At 40.9% G+C, this 19461-nt stretch overlaps 1 protein-coding gene across 1 annotated transcript in view; it reads right to left on the reverse strand.

Moving 5' to 3' along the window:
• Positions 1 to 19461, reverse strand: part of mctp1a (multiple C2 domains, transmembrane 1a) — a 127894-nt gene that overhangs the window by 83504 nt on the left and 24929 nt on the right. The gene's annotated exons all lie outside the window — the stretch shown is intronic.

Consider the following 19461-nt stretch of genomic DNA (forward strand, 5'->3'; position numbering starts at 1 on the left):
TAGAAGAACAGATTGTTCGCAAACAGAGAAATTGCTCATGCTTTGGAAAGTTCATATATTTGTGCATTACATAATATATGTCGCATGTATAATCTGATAAAGAATCATAGCAAGCATGCGACCTCCCTGGGAAGCTTCCGACTGTGGGGCTCTTGGAAGGGGCCATCTCTGTGGTTTTTCATGTCACGCTGTAGCCCTGAGGTCAGTGCTGTTCTCCACTTTGACAGGGAGCCCCCACTGGCTCTAATCGTGGTTCCCCTTGGAGCTGGAGGCCCATTAGCAAGCCACATAATGAACCAGGCTATGCTCTGAGATAGACTACGGCTTACTTCCTTTCTCTAGCCTCTCATCCTCATTTCTCTCTCCTCCCCATTAGACAACCCGTGCGTGGGCACTCCTGTCATGTCTCCCCAGCTATCGTACTCTGAGATGAGACTAAGAATAACTATAAAAGAGCAGAAAAATGCTAGTGGGCCACTGGGAGGCTACTAACAGACTGCCAAGGCTAGCATAAGAGCAACTCCCACTAAAGAGGAGCAGAAGAGCAGAGAGAGCTTCAAACAGCTAAAATCAGGGTAAGGATGCAAATGGTAAAAAGGAGAAACAAAACACGAGGAGAATCCCTATTTACACTGTGAAGCTGTCATAGCATTTCCTGTAGTTGTTAATAACATTGTGTCCCTCCAGAATAATGTCTGACTGCCCTAAAACATAAACTGATCGTGGACTATTGTTTCTACAAAGATCCCTGTAATAACACTGAAGGATGGATGACGACTATCTGTGTGTGATGCTATGTATGTATATATTACAGACAACATTTCTATATTGCATGCTAACAGAATATATAATATAACACAGAAAATGCATGGTTTGGTTTTTGGTCGTGGCATGATGGTGTTGATGGTGCGGCATTGTTCTTCCATTCTGTAGAGACAGCCCTGCACTGAGGCTACAGGTTAATAATGGTGAGTATAATTACACTGAGGTCCATGTAGTATGTGCACTGTATTATAGTATGTATTTTGTGCTGCCCTCAGAAATTACTTAATGACTAATAATTTGTAATGGATATCATGCTAACTATCATTTTCTATGCATGAGTAAATGGAGATAGGTAAATATGCCACTTGAGAAACAAACTACCACAAACGAGCTAGCATTTGTAGCAGAGATTGTAGACGACAAAAACCACAGGACTGTTAAATTACACTTCAGCACTGGCAGCCCACTGACACTTGCCGCAGAGTATCATTACTGCTGTCACCACATTAAGAGCAATAATTACTTAATAATTCACATATCTGGGATCATGGATATCAAAATGTTTATGTGTAGAGGGTAACACTACACAGAGACTACACAGAGCAGAATTTAAAACCATAGCAGCTGGGCGAGAAATGTGGTGCTATGTAAAGCTTGGAACTCCCAAATCTCCATGGAAAAGTCAACCCCAAAACTATTTTAGCTTCACAGCACCTGCTGTCAAACAGGCAAAACACAGAGGGAAAGGGAAATAGAGTGGCTCTTTTGCGGAAAAGGAAAAACAGAAATAAACCTTAGGTTAGGTAACAGGTGCACCAGCTCCACAAATATCTGGAGAAATCGAATGTGAACATTCAGGGACAGACAGAGAGATAAAGCTGTGTGTTTGGATAGGATAAACCTGGGGTCAACAGTGCATGTAAGTCGATGTAATTGAACTCTGTATGCGAGTGCGGATACAACCAATAGGATGCGAGGGTCTGACCATGTAACATTAAACCTCTTTTGTGTATGAACGTGACTAACAAACAGTGACACAGAGACAAAGAGCAACACAATGTCAAGTCGGGTCACATCCCAACGCAGAGCGATTACGAAAAAGATGGAAATCCCCAGACATGCTGTGCCCACACAAAATGCCAGTGCACATGCTTTTTTCTAAATCTTCAGTACTTTGTATTTTTCAGATTGTCAGTATTTATTGTGAGTGTGTCGTACAGTACCACGAACAGACACACAAGTTAAAAGCACATACACACGCAGATGCAAACAAACATAATAGGGGGCGCAGGATTTGAAATGGATTTGCAGATCATACAAGCTCTTCCAGTGAGTGACGGTTCACATGTTAGGATCAGTGAAGTCTTTGCTAAAACAAGCAACCAGATGAAATAGACAAACAGGCTGCCAAGTTACAACTGTTAAACCCATGTACAGAAAGAAAGAACAAGCAGTTCAAGACTTGCTTTGCTTTGAGTTTCATATCCAAACTCATGAACAATGATTATCCCACTGGGTTTTTCCATTTAAAATCTAAAAAGATGAGGGTAGTTTCTAAAAATGAAATGATGAATCTCGCTTAAAGAAAAGACAGATTACAAAAGACTCTTAGAAAGAAAGCAGACAATATTTTCTGCTGTCTTGACAAACAAAATGTATACACAAGTATTGTGAATTCAAAACACTTGAGCCAAGCCGATATATCAGAGAATATTACAGTGTATCTACACAGGAGGCGTCCGTCTCATGCGCGAGTGACAGAACAGATACGGTTCTATTTTAAACAATCCAGCTGTCTATACAGGCCACATCACTGCTCGCACTTCACTTGTACTTTACGCTAGTAAATGCGTAAATACATTTTTGCGCTTCAAGTCTATTTTCTTCAGTTTTAGATGCATAACTACAGTTGATTTTGTTTTGCTCTGAGCGCTGCCAAAATGCCAGTGAAATTTTATACATTGGTAACTCTATTATTCTTTGTCACAATTCTCAGCCACAGAAAAAAAAACATAAATTTAAAGTTTAAGTACTTGTCTCTCTCTCTCTCTCTCTCTCTCTCTCTCTCTCTCTCTCTCACACACACACACACACACACACACGCAGACTTTGAGTCTTGAACCAGTCATTTTGTTCAATGACCATCATCCTGGTCCATCCTTTGGGACAGACTCTGCTTGAGAGGATCCTCAAGGTCTCCATCATGTCCCCTGAGTCCAGTAGACATCAGCCACACACTCTTCAAAGACACAGACTGCACACACATTCCCAGTGACGGGAATAAGAAGAGGAGAAGAGAGGAAAGAAAGGAAAGGCAGCCAAGGTCCATCCCACTCCACCTGCTCTGTGTTTCATGATTCCTTGAAGCTGACAGAGAACTAAACAATAGCTACCACAACCCAATTTTCAGTCTCTCTCCAGTCCCAGAGGGCAATAAATACTCTGGCAGAGGGAGACCTCACAGATCATGAGACTGAGTGTATGTCTGTGCTTATTTGGCGTATACACAGTCACCGCTGTGACTCATGATATGCACTAAAATGCAAGATTTTATTTGAGGTTTCTGAGCACAAACACAACTTCACAGACTTCTTAACCAACAATTCTCATTAATGCTGTGTATAGTAAAGATAATTTAGTCCTAAACTTAAAGAAATATAAGCATCTTTCTGAATAAATAACATGAAGCAGCACAATGTAAACACAGGAAAGAAAGGAGTTCCATTAAGGCTGTATGTGGCACTGATCCAGTGAGATTCAACTATCAGAGCACTTTACATTTACATTAAATAATCCCTGGAGAACCACACTGGAAAGTGCTCTGGGTATTTGGATACAAGCCTTCAGCATTTCACCAGAAAACCCTTCGGACTGAATCCTAACTGAATCCATTCAAATGTCAATCAATACCAATTTCCTTTTCCATTAACTAAATACTACTTTGATGGGATAAACAGGGTTCAGCATTGCATTGCAAATATTGATGGCAGCCTTGCATCCTTCCATCGTCTCCAGGGGGCTGTTTGCATGTATATGGGATTGCATGCACAAAGGACGTGTGTGTTTTGCTGCCTGTTCCTCCATGTTTGTGTGTGTGAATGTGTACTGTAGGGTTATCAACAATGAATCAGAGAGAGGACAGCTAATCCTTCATCAATATATAAGACAAATGTTGCGTCACACTGAAAAAGTAAGTGTAAATATTCAATGGGATATTCCACACCAACAGACTCTAGTCAGAAACAATGCATATTATGTGCTGCTTACAGTCCAAGAAGAACATTTAGGTTTAGGAGTCAATTATCTGGATATACTGCACCAGCATCAGTTCAGCTCCGAGACATGTTGTGAAGCCATAAGAACCACTTAGTCAAACAGCCTCACTTCTAGCGACTCCCCCGAACGTTAATTAAAGCTGTACAACAAAAGTCCACAAACAAAGAGCTTCTGTACTCTATTAAAAAGACAGACTAAACAGAAGATAGAACAAACTATCTGGGTGTTCATAAATGACTGCTTGCCACCAGATTACAATAGTACCCGACGCGATAGGTACCAGCTATCAGTTAACAAGTTGCTGGATCTGGCAGGACTTCACTGTCAGTCAGTTTCCCTTCCGACTTCCTGTGTTCCACTCGTTCTGTCAATCTTTGCACAGGACATAAAAAACATTTAGAAAGTGTGAATTAGGAGGAGACTTATCCTTGTTAAAGAGAATAGGCCCACATTTCCAAACTTTCTACTCAAGAAACACGACGCACGCATGCAGCATTAGAACTTTAGTCTTGTAGTTCCTTTCTGTTTATAATTCAGCCATGACACAGAAAATACAACTGTGGTTGAATTCATTTTATTATCATCCCTTCAAACATCCTTAACCCCCAGAGTTACTGGTGATGGTGACAGTATTTGTTTTTTTGTGTTGTGACATTGAGGGAGTGGACAGCTTCAAGTTTCTTGGTGTCCACATCACCAAGGGCCTGACCTGGACGCTGCATACCGGGAATCCCCCAAAATACTGAGGAATTTATACTCCTGCACCATCAACAGTGTCCTGACGGGGAACATCGCTGCCTGGTATGGAAACAGCACTGAACAGGACCGCAAGGCCCTGCAAAGAGTGATTCGTTCAGCTGAACGTACAAAAGGCGGTGTTCTGCCTAAAGGATATTTACACAAGGTGCTGCAAGAATGGGGCTAGGAGAATCATTAAGGATCCCAACCCTCCGGAGAACAGCCTTTCCTCCTTGCTGCGGTCAGGAAGAAGGTAACGGATACACCAAGCCAGCACTGAGAGACTCAGGAAGAGCGTCTACCCTCAGGCCATTAGCATCCTAAATGAAGGATCCTACCTTATATGATTACATGTGATAAATAAACTTCATTGATTGTTCAAGTCTTTAAACGGAGTCCTGCAGTTTTGCTTCACTGCTGCTTGAAATAAGTGAAAACCTGCTTAGAAAACTGCCTTTTTGAGACATCAACCAGTCATAGTTTTCTTATCCAGGATTAAATGTCATGACAGTGGTGTCTTTATGGAGGAGGAAGCCTGTATTTAGCCCTGGGCACTGTGAGGAGCCAGACTCGTTTCTCACAGCGATGGCAGGTAATTTCCAGGCTCTGCACCTCCGTTTCCGCATAACAATAACCTGTTCCTTCTTCGCTCATTAACAAGGACGTTATGACAGTTCTCCTTCTGTTAGTAGAGATGCCACTTCCTGCTACCCAACATAAAACCTCTATTTGTCTCCCTTTTTATGGCATGAATTCCTCTCTGACCAGCCATCCAAGAATCTCGTCACCTTCATAGCTCTTTTTATTTATTGTTATCTGCTGCCTTGCTGTAGGTCAAAAAACTTTGGAGGAATAACTTAATATTCTAAAATGTTGAGTGATGGTTAGTTCGCTTTTGAGTGTCATATCGAGTAATCGTAATAGGCCATAAAGCACCTTTTTAGAAATAATGTTTACACAGTGCACACTTAGGAAGAAAAATGACCTTTAATGGATTGAATTGTGAATCTATGTATGGATGATGGTTAAAGGCTTATTTGCATATAACACGACAAATTCATTTTTCCATTTTAGCCAGTTGACACATGACTGGCTCCTGTTTTTTAGTGTCAAATTCATAGACTACCATTTCATTCATTTTCACGCTATTTACTGAAAACCAAGATCCACCAGCTCCACAAACCATAACTTAAGCAGTTTAGAAAAGATCTGAAATCTGATTTCTAAGTGCTAGCTGAAAAAAAAATTCCTCTGCCACTGTACATTAATCAAACCGCATTCTGAGGCCCTTTAACATAACTAACATTGATTTTATAATGAGAGTTGGGTAATTTAAAAAGATACAACAATTTAAGTGATTTCACACAGCACTAAAATAAACATCAAACACGCATTGGTGAAGCATGTTGTGTTCTGGATGACTTGAGCTGAAGAAAAGAAAACAGAAAGAGGTACCCCACATTATTTCCTCTAAGGTTTTACAACTAATCAATGTTATCTGTATGCGCCACACTGAGTGTGACCTAAGCAAATATCTATATTTGGTTTCAAACCTGTACAAATACATAAACACTATAGATTGCAGCACTGCTGTGAAAGAGTCTTTCTGTAATATTAGTTTAGGCAGTGACACGAAATCTAATCAATTAATTAAACACAGACAAAGTCATTCAGATAAGTATTCAGAACTTCAGTCTAAACCTAAACTAGTGTATTAATTTGTGGCTTTAATCATCAGATAATAATCGGCGGGGGTGAGTGGCCTGCTGTCTCATTCAAGGATACAATACTTGACACATGGCTGTTGATAGATGCACATTAACTGTTGTGATCGTTGACACTGAGATGGATGATCTTGGCTAACCCACAGGTAGAAGATTATTTAAAAAAACAAAAAGAAAACTGAGATTAATATGCGTTTCATAGAGCAGATGTCTGTCAGTGGGGGTTAGAAAAACTGGCACATACAACTGAAGTCTGTAACGCTTGTCTACTCTTAGAGTTTGTTTCCTTGAGAGTATGGATCTAGGTCTAAAACATAAGTTACTAGCAAGGTGTTGCTAAGCAACCACACACAAAAAAAACTTAATGTCAAGTTGGAGATAAAACATATCCCTTAGTCTTCCATGATGGGCAAAAAAATAGTGTGTAAGGTGAAAAGGCTAACATAAAGGTAGGTTGAGAGTAACCAAGCTCCTAGTCAGAGTTGTGATATCTTACAGGGTGATGCAGTGATCCCATTATTTCTCTTTATGGATTCATTTTCAGCCACAGAGCCTCTTAACAAGCTTTATCTGCACAGGATATGCAGTCATCCATCAAACAGATATTTCAAGGTTTCCAAGATTAAAGCATGTAAGCACAGCACCATGAAACACCTACACACAGATACACTCACACATTTTGCACATGCACATAGAAATATACACACCAACACACACAGGCACAAAAAACACACAGGACATAGCCTGGCAGGAACCATTAATTTTAATGCCATCACACTGAACAACAAAACACTTACAATTTGTAATGAACACTAGCCCAATACTGACCAGTCTACTCCCTGTGGTGCTTTGCAATTTGTGCCCTGAGCCTCCAAAATACCCGCTGACTAAAACATGCATGGGCACAAAAATGTATGAAAACACAAACAGTATACAGACACTTGTGAGCACAGACACATGAGGATGAAAGGTCTGTCAGTGAGGCCTATCGAATTGCTAGAAATGTATCTTTCATGTACTCGACCTAATTATAGGACATACGGAGGAGGCAAATAGTGGAGAAGAGATTCAGGCTGAGGTTGCTGTATGTTACAGTACACTACAGTATGTTTCTCACTCAAGACCCTCCTGAACACTGAAAGTTTCTACTGAAGTGAAGAAACAGTGTGATGTCTACTATGAAAGTTGTACTGGCACTTCTAGTTCTTCTAGCCTCTCTTTCTTGTGTATTTTGAAAATAGCAGCCAGCAAAACCAGGGTAGACAAAATGCCCTAACATTAAATATAAGCAGCACTCTTAAAGGGGACAAAATCAGTGGTTAAAAGTGACTTCGTAGTACACAATATAAGACTTCAAGCTGTCTAGTGATGTCTAGATGTAGTCGTGAACAACCTCTTGACATCGATTAGCCTAAAAATTTAAAATTAGGTTGTTCTATTAGTCATCTACCACTTAAAAAAAATCTGGCCTCAATAAATTAATTAAATACAGTAAACACACATAAATGTTGCACTTAAAACCCACACACTGACTAAGGCTGGCTGAATGGAAATATGGCTCAACCAGCTGAGATGGTAAAGGAGTTCGTCAGCAACTCAATAAAGTCCTCGCTTCATCAGTGACGAGTGAATCATCGTCATCCTCCTTTGCGTATTTCATCAGAATCGTCCACTCTCTCCTGCTCTCTTTTACTCTCTCTTTCTCAGTAAGACCATGTGACAGTATCACAATCACAAAACCCCTTTTTCCACTGCCATGCCCTGGTGCCCAATATTATATCAATTTAAATATTAGAGCTATATTATATTTTTGGTGCAGACTGATAAGACATGCACATATGTCTCTTTCTCATCACACAGTAAAAAAAAACTTGAAAAATGTTCTCCATTAAACTTCCCCAGCCAAATAAGCTGCTCCATTAAATACCACTATCTCAGGGCCATTACGGAGCCTCTCCTCTCCTCTCCTCAGTATGTGCAGCCCGGTAATGTGTAATGTGACAGAACACAGAGCCAGTGCAGGACTCAAGCAGGTAGACAGTCAACAGCCACTCGGCTAGATAATGAGGTCTCTTTGGTGTGTTCTTTTCTTAATAACAGTCTAGCAGTGCACTGTACAAAGAGCAAGCTTCTTTTCTTTCTCTTAAAGCGTCATAGATAAAGATGGTCTCAGACTGGGGTAATGAGTCTCTTGATGCAGCAGGTACAATGTCCTGCTGATAACAGCTGAAACACTTACTGATGTGTTTGAATATGTGACAGTTAAAACCCTGATAAAGTAGATGAGTCAACAGTGACAAACTATATTAATACCTTGTACTACGACCTAGTATCTGCCTGACTCCACGTTCAAAAATACTGAATATTTAATCTCACATGCACGCACTGCAGGCATCTTTGTTTACTATTACACTCACATTTATCTCTGAATGTCACTGTTTTCCCTGAGACACACACTAATGTCAAAATGTGTTCTTCCTCTCCTATCCGCTCATCATGATGCTAAAAGATGGTTTAACAGCCCAGATGGTGACATTTCACAGTCTATAATTGTTCATGATCACAAAAGAGAAACCCAGTTAAGGAGAGCCAGAGTCACCCTGATGGAAAAGCAATGAAGTGATTAAATGATTTATGACACGGTGAAAGAGAAGGAACATTTGTTGTCAGTTCAAGAAAAGAGTCATTCCAGTTGAAATCGATAACATTCTGCACACTGTTGCTGAGACGACTTGAAATTAGGTTTGAACTACAACTAAGATGACAACTTTTTTGGCCCTTGCAAAGCATCAGCATACACCATCCACAGCTTCATCATCAGTCCCATCCTCCTGCAACAGTTTTATATTCTGTCTACTGTTACCCCTGACAAATGACTGCATTTTGTTGGTAATTTGCCACATTCTCATTTTGCAGGATGAAAGGTGACGATGGGAAGATTCCCACAGTTAAAACTTTCAGGTGTTTATTAGCCCATAAAGGGGGTATAATCACCTTGAAAGATGGAGATAAGATGACAGTGTTTGTTTTTCCACATGCTTACATATTACTTGAGTCAAATATATATATCAGTGCTTTCAGAAAAATATAACATTAACTTCCTCATGACACAAACACAGCATTAGCTATGCTTTCTAAATTTCTAATTGGCTAGCATATCATTGTGCTACATTGTTTTCACACCGAGTCACCCTCGATTGATTCCACTGTTACAACAGCTGGCAGTGATGCTTTCAACACAATGCTCTTTAAATGTACAGTAAGTTTACTGGCGACATGGTCAGGTTTTGGTGCAGGTAGCATAGAATTTGAGCATGGCAGATGTCTTTAAATTGTCTATGCACTAAAAACTCTTACTTGGAAAAAAAACAATCTACCCACTGAACAGCAGTTCAACAGTTATCAGGTGATTAGTCTGGCTCACAGGATGTAGGCTGTTGGGATAAGTCTGCCATTGGACGACTATCTCAGTCGGCATTCTCCCTTTCTGCTGTCTGCGTGTTACCGTTTTGCAAGGGCACAGTCGCTGCCTCCTGGGCTTAGCGCCACCCAAGACGATTGCGATTGGTTGAAAGAAAAACAAACAAGCCAAAGGGTTGCTTCCCCTATACCAGAATGATAATGGGTTGAGCCAGACCTTTCTCCACTTCCTCCACAAAGTGTCTCGCATAGCCTGACCATCAGGTGATTGACTTCCAGAGGATCCTCATCAACATGCATCCATCTATGACCACAATCAATAGCTCTTTATACAGTACAACAGTGATGAATAATGAACTACATCATAGGAGATGAATGAACACCCAGAGGGCCCTTAATTAAATAATGGCTCTTCTGGAATTGTCATTAAGCTCCCAAACATTAATCTCTTAATGATTAATGTTTGGTTTAGTCTTAGGACAAGCAGCAGGCAATAACTACTGTAGATAGCCTTGAGTGACAAAACAGTAAGTACAAAGTGAAAATGCATTTTTGTAAAGATGGACAGTGGTGATGTTCATTGGTGATCATGATCATCAAGGACAAGACTTCTTCACCTGTCTGCTCTTATTAAAGGTATCCTGCAGTGACACATCTTGATGAGAAGAACAACACTCACAGTACAGTCTCTCATAAGTCTGTGGTCAGAAGCAGTTGTGGCCCCTCACCACTTAAAAGGGACTTCCATGTGTGTGTGCAGAATGTGGGGTAGTATTTGGGGACAAGGACAGGGAGATAGAGGATCAACTGTGGACAGAAGTCTCTGCGCGGACTTGTGTTCCCCGTCTCATTTGACATCCTGTACAGAGCAGCAGGAGTGCTGCATACATTCCTGTCAACGCAGATTAGGATATCCCCGGAGCTTTACGAGCCCAGAGGACACCGTCAAGCTTACTGCTCGGAGAAAACAAGGAACTTTTTATTGCCTCAAGACACAATGCTGGAACTAATTAGGTGTGTTTACACATAGAACACTAAATTAAGTGTAATTCTAAAAATAAAAAGATTTAGGAATGGATCATGTAAAATACAGTCCCCAAAGTAAGTGTGATAATAATGCAGCATGAGTACTCTTATGTTACTTTGTATTACATTTGCAGTGATTAGGTTCAAGTAAGAGCTTCAAGTAAGTAAGGAAATGAAAGAGGAAAACCAAGTCAAAAAGACTGTGTGTTTAAGGATTGACACAATCTCCATGTGTCACACTTGACATCTTGTCTGAATCAATTAAAATTATCTACCCAGTCAACGTAGGGCTTGAGTGTGCTGAAAGTAAATGCAATGTTGTGTGCATATACCATTATGTAATGCCTTCTCTTTACTGTACATTGCAACAATGCTGTGAGGAACTGGAGAACATGGTGATTATAATTGAAAGCCTGGTTCATGTCCAATAAACATGTTGAGTCTTACATCCAAAATGTCTGTACAGAGCAGAAAGGTGGAAAGACACCGTGGAATAAAGATAAATAAAGATAAACAGACTGAGGATGAGAGATCAAACAGTAGGAAGTGGAAACATCATCTTTTGTCTCTGGACCACAATAAGTCACCAGACTCACCACAATGGAGCAGTAACCCATAATGATTATAAGCTCTGGCCTATAAACACTGTGTCATATACGAGAGGAGGCCACAAGAGGGGAGCACCTCTTTCATGGTAAATCCCATGATGAGCAAGATTAAGTTGCAGTCTGTGAGTATGTGTGTCTGTGTATATGTATCCAGTATGTCGGTGTGTTTAACCACTACCTCACGCAATCCACATTTAAGCTGTTGTCTCCTTCTACTTGAGCAGCTTGCAAACTGGCAGAAAATGTTTTTGTTTGTAGGGCGTTTCATCGTTATGAAGTCTATTCATCTTCGGCTGCAATGGAACATAATGACGCATTACTTAAATCAAAGATTGTTTTATGTTTTTAATGTCCTGGATGATTTTTTTCTCGCATCTGGCTAGTAATTTGTGAAGTAGTAGTCCGGTCTATGAATTGTGATTGCACGTAAGTTAGTTTGATTCAGTTAAAACCATTTAGTTTATTAACTTTGTTTGAATTTTACTGCACGCTGAGGAAAAGGCTAGGGCAGTGAGAGCATGACACAGCTTATTAAGTGTAAAAGAACAGCCTTTTGTCTGTAAAAACATTTACTCTGGCCTAAATGAAAGAATGACAGCGTGTCAGTTTAATATCTGAATACTATTTTAAAGGAAGTAAAGCTGTTGCCTATGTGGTGGTGAATCAGTTAAATTTGTTAAGGGATCCTTTTGTCCTGATCACAGACCAGCAGTCCTATTCACATTCATGTATTCACACATCACTTCCCTGTCACCACGATTAGAGCATCTCTTAACGCAGTCAATCTTGACCAGTCACAGCTAGCACTTCAACATCTCACTGTGTTACAGTAAAGATGTCTCGATGTACTTCTCAGGGAAAAACCCAGGAACAGAAAATGACATTAACGCATCCACCTAAATTGTGTCAACTGTGAACTGAAAGTGCTAAATGTGTTAATACCACATCCTGATGCAACTGTATTAAACTTCCTTTGCGACTGCTGAGAGGTAACACATGATGAGAGTTGTGACAAATTACATTCACAGGCACATTGACAAGGACATGTTTGCTTTCAGAAAATATAACACACGAATCTGCCTGGAATTCACTACAGGTTAATACTAGAGAAACAGCACTCTCGTCTGCTGCAGCTGACAGCTACACAACGCAGCCACTCTCCATAAATAATGAAGAGGAAAGATCTTCCACTGAGAAAGAAAGACAGAGGCGGAGGAGGTGAAACAAGAGCGGGGGGCGGGGGGGGGGCTAAAGGTACAGAAGAAGGAAGAATGGCACCTTGAAAGAGAAATAAGAGATGTACATTGATGAATGGAAAACAGCAGGCAGTTGAAAAGATGTATATGGAGAACTAGACAGAGGGGTTATGACAGCATGAAAGCTGAAAACAGGAAACAGTGGGAGTTATGGAGGATGGAAAATGACAACAGGTAGAAGACAGACAGACCAACAGACAAGAACAGAAGTGTTTTTGGTACGCACGCTGTCACAGTCAAACTCAATGAGATTGAAAAACAGGAAACATCTCTCACACAACAAACATATTGGCAGACTGCAGAGCATTAGCAGGTTTTTCCCATGTGTTTGTCACCACTGAATTTGGTGCGGTGACAAACTGAGCTGGGAGCGTCAAGTGTTGCTGACATCGCAGACAGACAAGCTGGTAGCCCTGCTGCCAACCCAACCTGTCAACCGACCCGGAGCGAGTCAATGCCAGTCTGAGATCACGCTGACACGCCTCACAAACAGAGCATAGTGCAGCACTGAGCACATCCGTCAGGAACATGGTGATCCAGGCTTCCATTTGCTGGCTCAGCAACTTCACAGCAGAACGGAACCACCCCAAAAAGATTGCTGATGGGCTTTTTTGAAGGCTCACCGTCTCCCACCCAACACAACACTGTACATACAGTGCATCCGGAAAGTATTCACAGCGCTTCACTTTTTCCACATTTTGTTATGTTGCAGCCTTATACCAAAATGGATTAAATTCATTTTTTTCCTCAAAATTCTACACACAACACCCCATAATGACAACGTGAAAAAAGTTTATTTGAGATTTTTGCAAATTTATTAAAAATAAAAAACCTGAGAAATCACATGTACATAAGTATTCACAGCCTTTGCTCAATACTTTGTTGATGCACCTTTGGCAGCAATTACAGCCTCAAGTCTTTTTGAATATGATGCCACAAGCTTGGCACACCTATCTTTGGGCAGTTTCACCCATTCCTCTTTGCAGCACCTCTCAAGCTCCATCAGGTTGGATGGGAAGCGTCGGTGCACAGCCATTTTCAGATCTCTCCAGAGATGTTCAATCGGATTCAAGTCTGGGCTCTGGCTGGGCCACTCAAGGACATTCACAGAGTTGTCCTGAAGCCACTCCTTTGATATCTTGGCTGTGTGCTTAGGGTCGTTGTCCTGCTGAAAGATAAACCGTCGCCCCAGTCTGAGGTCAAGAGCGCTCTGGAGCAGGTTTTCATCCAGGATGTCTCTGTACTTTGCTGCATTCATCTTTCCCTCTATCCTGACTAGTCTCCCAGTTCCTGCCGCTGAAAAACATCCCCACAGCATGATGCTGCCACCACCATGCTTCACTGTAGGGATGGTATTGGCCTGGTGATGAGCGGTGCCTGGTTTCCTCCAAACGTGACGCCTGGCATTCACACCAAAGAGTTCAATCTTTCTCTCATCAGACCAGAGAATTTTGTTTCTCATGGTCTGAGAGTCCTTCAGGTGCCTTTTGGCAAACTCCAGGCGGGCTGCTATGTGCCTTTTACTAAGGAGTGGCTTCCGTCTGGCCACTCTACCATACAGGCCTGATTGGTGGATTGCTGCAGAGATGGTTGTCCTTCTGGAAGGTTCTCCTCTCTCCACAGAGGAACTCTGGAGCTCTGACAGAGTGACCATCGGGTTCTTGGTCACCTCCCTGACTAAGGCCCTTCTCCCCCGATTACTCAGTTTAGATGGCCGGCCAGCTCTAGGAAGAGTCCTGGTGGTTCCGAACTTCTTCCACTTACGAATGATGGAGGCCACTGTGCTCATTGGGACCTTCAAAGCAGCAGAAATTTTTCTGTAACCTTCCCCAGATTTGTGCCTCGAGACAATCCTGTCTCGGAGGTCTACAGACAATTCCTTTGACTTCATGCTTGGTTTGTGCTCTGACATGCACTGTCAACTGTGGGACCTTATATAGACAGGTGTGTGCCTTTCCAAATCATGTCCAATCAACTGAATTTACCACAGGTGGACTCCAATTAAGCTGCAGAAACATCTCAAGGATGATCAGTGGAAACAGGATGCACCTGAGCTCAATTTTGAGCTTCATGGCAAAGGCTGTGAATACTTATGTACATGTGATTTCTTAGTTTTTTATTTTTAATAAATTTGCAAAAATTTCAAAAAAACTTTTTTCACATTGTCATTATGGGGTGTTGTGTGTAGAATTTTGAGGAAAAAAATTAATTTAATCCATTTTGGAATAAGGGTGTAACATAACAAAATGTGGAAAAAGTGAAGCGCCGTGAATACTTTCCGGATGCACTGTATATATATATATATACACACACAGTATATATATATATACACAATATATATATACACACACAATACATATATATATATATATACACACAATATATATACATATATATACACAGTATATATATATACACAGTATAGATACACACACACACACACACAAACACACACACACACACACACACACATATAGGCTTCAAGCCTCAACAGATAAAAACATTACTTATCATTTCCTGCCATAAACATCCCCGCTGATGCATTATTATTTATCATCTTGAAATGTGGAATGCTATCTCTCATTAATTGCTCATTGTATCTCTTTAATGGTGCAGACAAGAGTCATAACTCAAACCACTCAGCACAGGTTTGATTTGTGGAACAGATGCCTAAAATCTACACTGATGCTATTTGCATAATCAATATGTGCATACTAAAGCATGTTATTCATACTACTGAATAGATCTTCTTGTATTTTAGTCCCCTTATGACATTACATTTTTGTGTACATGTAAACCAACATTAGTCATTAGGATGAGACTCTCAGGTATTTTTCATGATGATGCTGACGTTAGCAAAACGTTTAGTTATTATAAAGGCTAATACCAGTGCCATAGTTTAACAAGCCACTGACGTTTAACAGGATGACATTAATCACAGAGTGACAACCACTAAGAGTAATCAGAATTTTACTATTGACTTAATAATTCATTATTATTTGACTGGACTGACTCAAGTCAATTTTATTCATATAGCCCATTATCCCAAATCACAATTTGCCTCAGGGGACTTTTCTTACATATTGATGATAAATAAGTTGAAACATTGAAGAAAATTAAGAAAATTAACTGTTTTAATGAGAGTGCTGTCCTGGACTGGATAGTATACTATATGATGTGTAAAGAACCAACGGTGCCAGCATGCCAAACATCTAACAGCAATTTCTCTGTAACTCTGTAAACTTCCCACTACTACTGCTTCATATTCCTGTAGTGTTTTCCAAATGTGAGCTCAAGGAAGTGTGAAAATAAAAAGGCTATTATCATCTAATTCTAAATGCACTCCTGGGTGTTGCAGTTCTCCTGTGAATCACTTAAACTCTTCCTATACTGAAAAAGCCTTGCAAAACCAGTAGTGGTATGCTGCACCTTCTCCCGTACACACTAATGAGACAGGAGGGAGACTCTGTCCATCATTTCTTACTTTTTTGGGGAGATTTTATCCCCTTTTTCCTCCAAATGTGGATTTCCCTCTGTTGGACTGGGGAGGGTGTGGGCTGCCATGTGTTTTGAAATGCCCCCCTTTTAATTACATCCACAGCATTATATTGACTATGTGTGACAAGGCATGGCCTCTCATCAGTATCGACTCCCCCCATAGCACCCCTTCCCTTGCTGTCTGAGTCGTGATGCTGGAGTATAGATCTGGTCTGAACAGCATCTTCTCAGATACTATTTGATGCATTGCATAAACACAGCCTTTATTTAGATTTTTACATTAATCTGCATCTGCAAACACTCAATCTGAAATGCTGTGAGAGCTTCACATGTTATGGAAGAGCAATTCTTGAGAAATAACAAGCTTATCCAATGTAAAAGAGAATCTAGGGGAGCTGCAGTATTTAGGACAATGAACAATGCTTAAAGCTACACTTTTTGTATGCGATCCAGCACTGCCTGCTCTGTAAAAGGTTAGGAACACAGACCAGATGGGCTGGCATCACTCCGGGTGTCTAGTTATCTGAGATTTACAGAAAATATTTCAGTCCACAAGACTGATGAACCTAAAAGCTAAATCAATTTCTTTGTAACAAAGAATCATACATGTCTACAATATGCCTGCAAACTGAGTATCCAAACAAATAAATCTTGATTTTCACTTCATAAAGCAGTTCGTCATCTAGCAGTGGATGGCATAAAGCAGTGCCATCCCTACACACCATGAGGATGGTGCTGATCAAAGACTGTGGTTCCACCTCCACACTGGCAAACGAACCAACTGGCAGAATGACAAGAGTGTGCATCTTTTACACCATTACCTCTGCTAAAAAATGCTAAGACTGAGAGGTGAGAGGAATTGTAGGAGTAGATGGTAGATCCATCACTGCAATGAGCAGGTGATGGATGTGAAACGACGTGCCAAGTAATGAAAAGAGGCCGAAAGAAACACAAAAATTTGTGCACAGGCATGGTAGACATTTCCAAACAGAAAACAGCTTCATCTGAGAAATGCAGGGAGTGTTTTTTGCCACTGTATGAGAAGTGTATGAATAACCAAGCCGTCAGAAAGCTCCTGGGCAATATCCACTTGCATATGAATCCCCCATATAGCTCTATTGGTATACAGAGATGGTTACAGGTATTCTTCACGACCCAAGATAATACTGATCATGATACTTTAGTCAACACTAAGAAATGAGCAAGTCCACGAAGAGAGCATCTTCCATGAAGCAGAATCTACTAGCAATTTGCCATCTTAAATGTGTTTGGTTTTAATGGTATAGGAACCAATGAAGCATTCTGGCTATTTTCCCATTGAGCTTCCAACCAACCAACTGTAGCTAATCTATCACAACAGCCTCCTCTCCAGGTCTCGCCAGCTGGGGCATTTACACCAGCCAAATGCTGCAAATATTGGCTGTTGTTGAACTCTGCAAGGAACGCCGACAGGTAATCGGTCATACTTTGGAAGTTCTTTTTGAAATTCTGTAACTCAATTTGGGAGCCAGAATAGCATAAGTGGCTGATGAATGTTGTAATATAGCAGCATACACTGCCTGCTTATAAACAAAGTTTGTTTCCCAGCCGGAGTTTTTCTTTATTATTAAATGAATGGCAGACTTCCAGGACAATACATCCCACACACTGTGAGGATGATGCTGACACAAAAACATTAATGTATAATCAGAGCAACTTGTACAGTGTTATATTAAGATTGACCCATCCCAGGCATGTTTGTAATGAGTTTATTTAATGTACAAAATAAGAAGGGCTTTAGCCTTTAGCCTAATCTCAACCATCTCAAATCCTTCATCTATTTACTAACATCTCCTGTTATTATGTGGCTATTATGTGGACTCATTTCATTTATGTATGGAAGAGAAAGTATGCACAATATTTTGTAGTGCAGTACATACAACTCCCTTGACAAAATGAATGATTCAGTCACACCTCAGAAACACAACATCCTACACGAAACTCTGCACTTACTTGTCTCCCAGGAGAACTTCATAGTGTGCATTATGCATTTACTGTACTGGGTATGCAAGCAGTAATAAGAAATACCGTTCAGGAATTCAGACACAAGTTGACACTTTAACTAGTAGTCATTTCTTGGAAGGGAGTGAAAATATTTGATTCTTTTTGCATGACATTTTGAGGAATGATGTGAAAATGACTAGGTTTTCTCAAATGCCTTTTTGCCTTGAACTGATCTTGAAAATTGTACTTAAACAATGCAAGGGTGCCTGAAGAAACCTTGCAATGTATCCAGCATTTGTCTGATGAGAGGATCATCAGCGGAGAGTCACTCACATCTTCTCATCAGACCATTCGTCTTCACCCTCCTCAGGCTATCCCCTCTATTTTCACCTGCTGTAGTCTTTTCTCTCTAATTTCTCTAACCTTCTCTTCTCTGTTACCTTGCCTCAATCTTCCTTTCCTCCTCTCACTTCTTATCATTTTCTTCCTCCGTCTATTTCTTCCTGTTCCCCCCTCTTCCACAGTCGTGGCTATTTCGCTCTCATTCTGAGCACGTTCAGCACCCAGCCCTTGAAACAGGAATTAAGGGAACAAGACTGCGGCTTGAGAGCCAGGCAGAGGGGTGTGGACCAGGGACAAGTGTCGTGGATGGAGTGGGGGGCACATAAGTCTTTGCTCCACACCCATGGGAATGCTCTCCTACAAAATCTTTGCAATCTATCCTGCTTTTATAAGCCATTATCAAAACAAATGCACAAGCGGGAAGATATCTCTTCAGCTGCATCAATCCGTACATTTCCTTCCTTTCTCACACTCATGTTTTATATCCCTGTTTTTTTCCTTCTGTTCATCTCCTCTCGCCCTCTCATGTTTTCCCCCTATCCTCCTGGAGTCTAACAGACCCATGTCATGTCATACTAGCAGCCAGCTCAGGTTCCACACTATTGGAAACTGGACACGACACACCCACTGCACCTCCACCCCGTCACACACACACACACACACACACACACACATGAACAAACACAATAACACCTGGACATAGTTTAAAGATGGCCAGCACCTTCTATTGGCAACACTGAGCGCAAATAGCCACATAAACAAAGCAGGTGGTCAGGTTTATGGAAATACTGTATGAAAATCTGTTCTGCATGCAAATGCGTGAGC

The sequence above is a fragment of the Enoplosus armatus genome, chromosome 4, assembly GCF_043641665.1.
Source record: "Enoplosus armatus isolate fEnoArm2 chromosome 4, fEnoArm2.hap1, whole genome shotgun sequence".
Lineage (NCBI taxonomy): Eukaryota > Metazoa > Chordata > Actinopteri > Centrarchiformes > Enoplosidae > Enoplosus > Enoplosus armatus.